Below are 10,578 nucleotides of genomic sequence, written 5' to 3' on the forward strand. Positions count from 1 at the left end.
TTCCCCCAGTGACAATGCAGGAAAAAACACAGCAATGCAGGAGGAAAACTGGCTAGGACTATTAAAAACTGGATAGGTAGCAACCCTAAGCCCAAATCTGGCTGCAGAGCCAGATTTAGGGGGCAAGTGACCCAGGCAACAGCTTGGGATGCCAGGCTTGGGGGAGCGCCAGGCTTGGGGGGGTGCCGGGCTCAGGGTGCTATTTTTGTTATTAGCGACAAAAGGGAAAATAGAATGTTTGAAATAACATGTTTCAGGTATTCCATATGTGGATTCATTTTTTGCTAACCTCCTTGAATGTTCTGGACCATTGTAGAATCCCGTGGAACCTTTCGGACTTTCTGAGAACTACATTTTCCTCAACCCCCCTGTATGTTGTCAGCCATGCCCTCACAGGTATATACGGAACAGGGTGTCGCCAGTCAGTCAGTGAGATAAAAGAACAAACTGAAGTGAAGTGAGACCCCAGCCATGATATTATAAACCTTGTTTTATTGTGTTATTGTGAAGGTGTTCTTGTGTTTTAAGACTTGAAAAGTGTAAGTAGCAACTAATAAAGGACATATTTAATGAGATGCCAGAGATATCTATCAAACCCCTGTCTACTGTTCTATATAAAAGAAATACTGTTACTTCTTTTGCCATGCTTAACATGTAATGTTTGATGACTTTCTAAGACGGCAGAGCATAGATTTTTGCTCTCCTTAATACTGTCTGTTTCCCTCCAGAGAAAATAAAAGATGCCCCCGAAGAAGCCTTCAGGAGCTCAGTATAGGAAGCAAAAAGCTCAATTGCAATCTAGTTTGCAGGAAGGTGAATATTTGATGGGAAAATATCTGAAACAGAACAACATATACTGGACTTTAGGCAATAGCAATTGTCCCAAAACAGAAGAAATTGAGGAGTGAATCATAAAGATGGAAGTCCTATTACTAAGAAATTAGCAGATTTACCTGAAGATAAGGAATGGAAATGTAAGGAAAGTGATGGAGAATTGTCTAGTTTTTCTGACAGTGTAAAGGAGAGTGATGATAAAGAAGAATGTGGCTCACATGAAAAGGAGAGTAATGACAAAGGAAAATATGGTTTACATGAAAAGAAGAGAAATGATAAAGAAGAATCAGACTCACATGATGACATAAACAGCAGTGAGAAAAATTGCACACCACAAATAGATACATCAGATCCTGATTTATGGCCAGCTATCCTAAACTTCACCAATATTGATCATATCATTTGGAACAGCCAACGCAAAATTGAGGATATGATGTTTCCAGTAAATGAGCAGAAGTGACACCTCTCAGAGTCACACTGCAAAAGAGGGCTCGAGAATGGCAAGAAACTGAATCAGTGTTGGCTAGTTTACTTGAAATCAACTGAAAAAATGTTCTGTTTTTGTTGCAAAATATTTGACAAGAATGCCAAATAGTTGCTTGTGCTTTCTGGGTACAATTACTGGCATAACTTAACTGATGCTCTGAAGCAACATGAAAAGTCACCTGACCATTTTAGGGCCTACTCCAAATGGATGGAGGTCAAGTCCAGGCTCAAGCTGAATAAACGTATAGACACAGAAAACCAGTGCGTTATTAATGAGGAAACTGAGCACTGGAGGAACATGCTTGAGCATCTGATCTCAATTACCCCCTTCCTTGCAAAGAATCATTTGACTTTCCAGGGCTCATCGGATAATTTGTCACTGAACATAATGGTAATTTTCTAGGTTTGGTAGAGCTCCTTGGGAAATACGACAATGTCATGCATAAGCACCTAAGTCGAGTAGTTCATACAGAATGTATGGACCATTACTATAAAACAATTAAAAAAAAATAATTGACCTTATGTCAAAGAAGGTGCTTGATAACATATTGAGGTAGCTTGGCAAAGCAAAGTACAAACCCATAATAATGGACTGCACTCCTGACATTAGTCATAGTGAAATGATGTCATTTACAGTAAGATTTGTTGACTACAAGGATGGCTGTATCCAGGTAAAGAACACTTTATCTCTTTCTGGTCTGTAGACAACACTCCTGGAAAAGGCCTAATAGAACTGTTTATGAAAATTTTGAATGAGAATAAAATAAAGCTTCAGGATTGCCGCAGCCAAGGCTACGACAATGGTGCGAACATGAAGGGAAGAAACAGTGGTGTCCAAGCAAGGATCCTTGCTCTGAATCTAAGAGCTTTCTTCATGCCTTGTGGCTGCCATTCCCTCAATCTGGTTGTGTCAGATGCAGCGTCATCTTCCGTATCTCTCTTTGGAGTACTGCAAAGGATATGCATCCTGTTTTCAGCATCAACTATCAGGTTGAAGATCCTCATAGACAATGTTACAAATCTGACCGTGAAGCTGCTAAGTGACATTAACTGGGAGAGCCACATTGATGGTGTGATGTCAGTGAGGTACCAAGTGACTGAGATTTATGATGCCTTGATGGAATTGGCACAGTCAAGTGAAGCCAAGGCTGGAATCTAACACAAGGCGCAAAGCCTGGCAAACCAGATAACTGACTTCAGATTTCTGGTCTCAGTTGCAGTTTGGCACGATATCCTGTTCCATGTAAACATTGTAAGCAAGGCATTACAAACTCAGTCGATGGACAGTGCAATCAATATCTCTTTGATGAGAAGCTGCCTTGATTTTGTTGTGGTGTACAGAGACAACAGATTTGAAGATGCCATCACTGCTGCCAAAGAAATGGCGGAAACCTTAGGAGTTGAGCCTATCTTCAAGGAAATTCATGTTCATTGGAAGAAGAGACAGTTTGGTTATGAGGGCAGAGATGAGGTAATTGGAAGCTTGGAAGAAAAATTCAAGAGTTTTTTGGCTTGCTCATTGACACTGTTCGAGTGTCCATAGAAGAAAGGTTTGGACAAATGAAACACCACGAAAAGAGCAGTGGGATTTTGTATGACCTTAGTAAGCTGCTGGCAGACAGGAAAACACTCTTGAACAATTGTACAGACCTTCACCGGATGCTGACACATGGGGAATGTTCAGATGTCAATGATAAAGACCTCTATGTCGAATTGGACAACATCCATTACATTTTGCCATTTTACATTTTTACATGGGAAACACTCTCCACTCCAAGTTCTCCAATTCATTCATAATGCAGAGCTGAAGGACTCTTTTCCAAATGTGTGGATAGCTTTGAGGATTCTGCTCACGTTGCTGGTCACAATTGTGAGTGGTGAGCGCAGCTTTTCAAAGCTCAGGTTCATTAAAACATATCTTTGATTAATGATGGCCAATGAGAGACTGACATTGCTTGCTATTTTATCACTTGAAAATGCCATTGGCCAATCTTTGGATCTCTCTGATGCTGTGCTTCAATTTGCAAAGGCAAAGGTGAGAAAAGCGAACTTTTAAATTAAAGGACTAAGGTTAACATTCTAAAGCTGTCACCTACTGTAATGCTGTTTAATACTGGTCCATCCAGTGTTGGTGCACAGTTCAATTTCTTGATGTTAGTACATTTCAGTTAGTTATTCTTAAAATTAAAAAGTTTCTATAAGCTTAGAGGAAACTAATTTCTTTATTTGCTTATATATGGCATGAATAAATACAGATTTATGGATCCTAGTTGCAAATTTATTGTCTCATATGACAGGGATAAATCATGCATGCAAATAATGCATCAAAGTCAGGAAATGGGCTACAATTGCAATAAAAAATAAGGTATTCAAAAGTTTAACAAATGAAGTGTCACCAATGTGGACACAAGAACAAATGGGTATAAACTGGCCACCAGGAAGGTTTTTAACCATCAGAGGAGTGAAGTTTTGGAATAGCCTTCCAAGGGAAGCAGTGGGGGCAAAAGATCTATCTGGCTTTAAGATTCTACTCGATAAGTTTATGGAGGAGATGGTATGATGGGATAATGGGATTTTGGTAAGTAATTGATCTTTAAATATTCAGGGTAAATAGGCCAAATCCCCTGAGATGGGATATTAGATGGATGGGATCTGAGTTACTATAGAAAATTCTTTCCTGGGTATCTGGCTGGTGAATCTTGCCCATATGCTCAGGGTTTAGCTGATTGCCATATTTGGGGTCGGGAAGGAATTTTCCTCCAGGGCAGATTGGCAGAGGCCCTGGAGGTTTTTCGCCTTCCTCTGTAGCATGGGGCATGGTTGACTTGAGGGAGGCTTCTCTGCTCCTTGAAGTCTTTGAACCATGATTTAAGGACTTCAATAGCTCAGACATGGGTGAGGTTTTTCATAGGAGTGGGTGGGTGAGATTCTGTGGCCTGCGCTGTGCAGGAGGTCGGACTAGATGATCAGAATGGTCCCTTCTGACCTTAGTATCTATGAATCTATGAATCTATGAAGTTAAAATGGGGTGATGCTGAAGATGTTCCTCATCTGGCATGCCATTTAGTCTAGGAGTGACCCTGCCTGACTGGGTTCCTCTCTGAGATTAGGAGTTCTCTGCAAATGTACAGAGTGTACATTGGTTAATCTGGGCCTGAAGATTAGGCCCTAAATTCAAACAACTGGGAGATGAAAGAAGCCCATTCCATCCCTATAGTCATACATGTATCTGTTGTGACAGGGTCAGACCAGATGACTACGGGAGAGTGATAGAAGGTAGATATATTAGCCCCAGATTAAGCAGATCCCTTTTCCCTGAGTAAGATAACAGGCTGTTCCAGAACAATCAGGAAGTTGCTAGAACCAATTAAAGCAGGCTAATTAGGAAACCTGGAGCCAATTAAGAAGGTACCAATTGATACCAAGGTATCAATTAGGACAGGCAGGCTAATCAGGGCACCTGGTTTTAAAAAGGACCTCACTTCAGTTAGTGAGGTGTGTGCGAGGAGCTGGGAGCAAGAGGCACGCAAGAAGCTGAGAGTGAGTAGGAGTACTGCTGGAGGACTGAGAAGTACAAGAGTTATCAGTTATCAGGAGGAAGATCCTGTGGTGAGGACAAAGGTGTTGGGAGGAGGCCATGGGGAAGTAGCCATGGGAGTTGTAGCTGTCACGCAGCTGTTACAGGAGACACTATAGACAGCTGCAATCCACAGGACCTTGGGCTGGAACCTGGAGTAGAGGGTGGGCCCGGGTTCCCCCCATCCTCTCAATTCCCTATTTGATATAAAAGGAATTGATCTGGACTGTGGGTCCCACTAGAGGGGAAGGTCTCTGGCCTGTTCCTTGACCCATTAGGTGGGCCAGCTGAGACTGTGGGGATTATTCTTCTTTTCCCCATGCTGACCAGGGATGAGGTTAGCCAAGTGAATGGCATATTTGTGCCACTATCAAAAGGAGCCAAACTGAGGACTGCTGTGAACCTCTGAGGCGAGCAAATCCACCAGAAAGCGCAGAACCCACCAAGGCAGAGGAGGAACTTTATCACAACTGGTGTGAGCAGTGGGATCTAGGTGCACAGCGTGGTGGAAGAAGGGTGTTAAAAAAAAGAGAGGGGTTTGTTTTATTTTTTTCCCACCACCACAATGTATGACGTAGTGCAGGCACTGATACAAGTCATGGCTCCCCAGCAGGAGGCTACTCATGTCCAGGCAGCCACCCAACAGGCGGCAGTGCGGCTGCAGCAAGAGACTAATGGTCTGCTGATGGACCAGGCTGCTCAAGACTGTGCTATGTTGCGGGAACTGGTAAACCAGGTAAAGGCCCTTACAGAGCTGAACTGCGGCCATGATGGGACGTGGATCATATGGGCCAGCAATTGGCTGCAGAAAATGATGTGGGAGGATGATGTAGAGGTGTACCTCCTGGAATTTGAGAGGACAGCTTTGCAGGAGGCTTGGCCCTGAGAACAGTGGTCTGGCATCCTCACCCCATTCCTGTGTGGGGAGGCCCAGAAGGCCTACTATGATTTGCCTGAAGAGGCTCTGGCAGACTACCTCCAGCTGAAAGCAGAGATCCTGGCCAGATCTGGGGTAACGACTGCAGTGCAGGCCCAGCAATATCATGAGTGGAGGTACCAGGAAAACAAAATCCTGCTGTCCCAATTATATGACCTCATCCATCTCACATGAAAGTGGTTATGAATGGGGTCCCAAAGTCTGGAGAGATACTAGAGATTCTGATCATCGACCTGTACGTGAGGGGACTACCACCAGACCTTTGTGCCTGGGTAAGCCAGAACAAGCCCTCCACTTATGACAACGTTGTCACACTGGTAGAGAGGCGAAGGACGGCGAGGAAGCTGACCCAACCAGTTAAGGAAGAGGCACCCCGGGTTAAACTAACAGCCCCAAGCCCCAGAGCTTGGGCAGCTGGGCCACCAGGAGAGCCCAGGTGGAAAAAGAGAGGGTCTGAAGGCCCATTGGAGGCCACAAAGAGTCAGAGCACCAAGGGGGAAGAGGATAGTGTCATTAGACTGCCCAAACCAAGAGATCGGGGAATGCCTAGGGCCCCATACAGATGTTACGCCTGTGGGGACATATAGCTGCACAGTTCCCAATGCTGAGGAGCCTATGCAGTGTAACCTGGGAAACTGGGTAGACCCATGCTCTCTAATCCACCTGTTGGGGGTTACACTAACCCCGCATATGTACACCAGATCAGTAAAACTAAATGGGGCAGAGACCATGGCACTGGTTGATTCAGGGAGTGCGATCACGCTTATTTCAGGGAAGCTTGTGAAGCGTAGTCAGCCACTGCAGGCAAAGCACACAGGGGTGACATGCGTCCATGGGACAGTTAGTTACTACCCCACCATCCCAGTAAAAATTGAAATCCAGGGGAATACCACTGAGGTAGCAGCAGATATAGTCCTTAAACTCCCATACCTGGTGATCATAGGGAGGGACTTCCCAGGATTCAGAGACTTATTCCCAGTAGGGGGAATGGAGAAAGGGGGAAACCCTGAAGTTAGGGAGACATCCACAGTAGACTGTCAACCCCCAATCTTCTCTGAAACATCCCCAGATGTGTTCTCTACTCCCAGGCAGGGTAGAAAGATGAAAAGGGAAAGAAGGGCAGCTAAGGCCTTGGGAACCTAGATCCTGGCCCAAGGACAGAGGGTTGCCCTTGTGGGCAGGCGGACCAGGGTAGCTGGAAAGGAGGTTTCCCTGGAGGAGGAAGCGCCTGAGTCTAATGTCTCTGAACCAGGAGAGGCAACAGAGACTGGCCCCCTAGAACTTGGGCAGATTAGCCCTGGGAGAGAAAATTCTGGATGGGACCAAGCTGAAGAACCAAGGTATGACAACATTAGGAAGGAGGTGACAGAAATAGATGGAGTCCCTGTGGAAGGGAAAACCCAGGGACCAGGACTCTACTTCATAATGAAAAAGAATCTCTTGTACCAGATTGCACCAGTACAGAAGCAGAAGGCACAGCAGCTTCTAGAACCTCAAAAACACCAGAACGCTGTATTAAGCCTGGCCCATAGTCATCTTTTTGCGGGGCACTGGGGGTAGAAAAAACCCTGTCACAGGTCCTACGATGGTTCTTCTGGCCCGGGGTACATGAAGAAGTGCGGGGATACTGTGCCTCCTGCCCAGAGTGTCAGCTGCACAGTCCCCGTCCCCACTTGAGGGCACCTTTAGTTTCTTTTCCCATCATAGAGGTCCCCTTTGAGTAAATAGCCATGGACCTAGTGGGACGCCTGGAGAAGAGGCCTGGGGCCGCCAATGTATACTTGTCATTCTGGATTATGCTACTTGCTACCTGTGACAAAGTGGGACTGTTAATGTTTTCTCTGAGTACTGTGTGGGTGCCTCAGTTTCCCCTATGCAGTTCTTAAGTATCTAGGTGGTGGGATAAGGGTGTGTGATTGTTGCAGAGCCCTAGAGGGCCAGTGTGATGGTGTCTGCACAGAGAATGGCTGACACCCTGTCTCCTGGCAACTGATGGCCTGGGCCCCTCCTCTGCAAAGGTGCCAACTGAAGGTGTTGGAGAACAAAGAGATCATGTGGCCTCCTGGCCTGGGAAAGAGACAAAGGCCAGAGAAGGGGAGGGAAAGTTTCAGTTTGGAACTGGCTGGGGAAATGGAGGCAGGCCTAGATGGGGCTCTGGCCTCCCTGCTCCTCAAGATAGACCTGACTGAGGGGTCCTGTTCTTTGTACCTACAAGCTCTGTTTTAGACAATGTTCCTGTCATCTAATAAACCTTCTGTTTTACTGGCTGGCTGAGAGTCACATCCAACTGCGGAACTGGGGTGCAGGGCCCTCTGGCTTCCCCAGGAGCCCTGCCTGTGCGGACTTGCTGTGGGAAATGCACGGTGTGAGAAGGGGATGCTGATTGCTCTGAGGTCAGCCCCTGGAAAGTGGAAGCTGTGTAAGCTTCTTGTGCTGGAGACAGCCTGCTCAGAAAGAGGAGGCTCCCCCAGAGTCCTGACTGGCTTCATATGGAGTAGTTCCAGAGCATTGCCCGGTGACTCCGTGACACTACCTAGAAGCCATCCCCCTGCCTCTAAAACGATAGCCAAAGAGCTGGTGGGGATCTTTGCCTGAGAGGGGCTACAAAAGGAGATATTAAGAGATCAAGGAACCACATTTATGTCAAAGCTAATGAAGGACCTGCTCCACATACATACCCTGAGAACTTCAGCATATCATCCACAGACCAATGGGTGGGTAGAAAGGATTAACTGAACCCTCAAAGCTATGATAAGGAAGGTGGTAAGTCGGGACAGGAAGGATTGGGACACCCTACTACCTTACCTTATGTTCGCCATCCGGGAGGTACCTCAGCCCTCAGCTGGGTTTTCCCCTTTGAATTATTATATGGGTGCCACCCCCATGGCATGTTAGATATCACCAAAGAGATCTGGGAAGAGGAACCCAATGAGGGGAGAAGTATAACTGAACATGTATTGCAGATGTGAGACCGGATTGCCCGGGTCACCCTATCATACGGAGCATTTGGAAAAGGCGCAGAAGGCCCAGCGAACCCATTATAATTGCCAGGCAAAAGTCTGACAATTCCAACCAGGGGATCAGGTGATGGTGTCCAGGGAAATAACCTGCAGGATCAGATCAGGATATCCACTGATCTGACACTGAACCAGAAGTGGGAGGTAACTGAGATGATCAAGTGGTACGAGGACATGTTTTCAACCAAACCAGGCCGGACCACCGAAGCATATCACCACATTATCACAGACCCCGGGGCAAAGGTAACTTTAAGGCCCTACTGGGTCCCAGTGACAAAAAGGGAGAAGATCAAGACAGAGATCAAAAGGATGTTGGAGCTGGGAGTCATCGGAGAGTTCCACAGTCAATGGTCGAGCCCGATTGTGTTGGTGCCCAAACCCGATAGCACCACTAGGTTTTGTAATGACTTTCGCTGGCTGAATGAGATATCCAAATTCGATACATAACCCATATCGATGAGTTAGTTGACTGCCTGCACAATGGCCAATTTTTGATCACCCTTGATTTAACAAAGGGATACTGGCAGATTCCCCTTGCCAAAAGATGAGAAAGAAAAGACAGCATTCTCTACCCCAGAGGATCTGTTTCAATATACTGTTCTTCCTTTTGGACTGCATGGGGCATCTGCCACCTTCCAGCGTCTTATGGACAAGCTTCTGAGGCTCCATACCAGTTATGCAGCTGCGTACCTGGATGACGTGATTATCCATACCCCCGACTGGGAGACCCACTTGGAAAAGGTGGAAGCGGTTCTGGACATGCTAAGACGGGCTGGCCTCACAGCCAAGTGTGCTATAGGGCTAGCTGAGGCTAAATTGGCTACATTGTAGGAAGGGGCTTGGGTCAAGCCCCAACTGAACAAACTAGAGGCTATCCAAAATTGGCCCTGGCCAAATCGGAAAAAGCAAGTCCGGGCATTCCTGGGTTTGGTGGGGTACTACTGACGATTTATTCCCCATTTTGCCACCAGAGCAAGTCCCCCGATGGACCTGATAAAAGCCCGGGGTCCAGACATGTTGAAGTGGTCAGATGCTGTAGAGAAAGCATTCACGGATCTCCAGACAGCCCTTTGCAGTAACCCCATGCTTATAGCCCTGGACTTCAACAAAGAGTTCATTTTACAAACAGATTTATCTGAAGTAGGATTGGGAGCTGTCCTATTGCAGATGGTCGGAGATGAAGAACACCCAATCCTATACCTCAGCAGGAAACTCCTCCCGAGAGAGTAGAAGTATGCAGTGGTTGAGAGAGAGTGACTTGCTGTGAAATGGGCCATGGAAACACTTCGGTATTATCTACTGGGACGACAGTTTACTCTTGTGACCAACCATACATGGTGGTGGGTGGGGGGGCAAATTCTGAACAAGTGGACAGAGATCTCCAAATTTATTTTGGGTAACCCTGAAAGACTTATGGAAATCTAGGAGATACACTACATCTCTGCTATGGACTTATAGACTTTCACTCACCTGTTATGTATTTTGCCTGCTTTAACCTCTCAACAACTCTAATTTCTTTTTTTAGCTAATAAACCTTTTGTTAGTTTATTAGAGAAATTGGCTCCCAGCATTGTCTTTGGTGTGAGATCCAGAGTATCCTTTGACCTGAGGTAAGTGACCAGCCCCTTGGGGTTTGGAGTAACCTAATGTGAGGTGACTTTTTGGTTTTAATAACCTTTCATCAGGTATGCTGGAACAATTTGTACAGTGAGAGTGCGAAGAGCCAT

This window comes from Dermochelys coriacea, chromosome 1 (assembly GCF_009764565.3).
Source record: "Dermochelys coriacea isolate rDerCor1 chromosome 1, rDerCor1.pri.v4, whole genome shotgun sequence".
Taxonomy (NCBI): Eukaryota; Metazoa; Chordata; order Testudines; family Dermochelyidae; genus Dermochelys; species Dermochelys coriacea.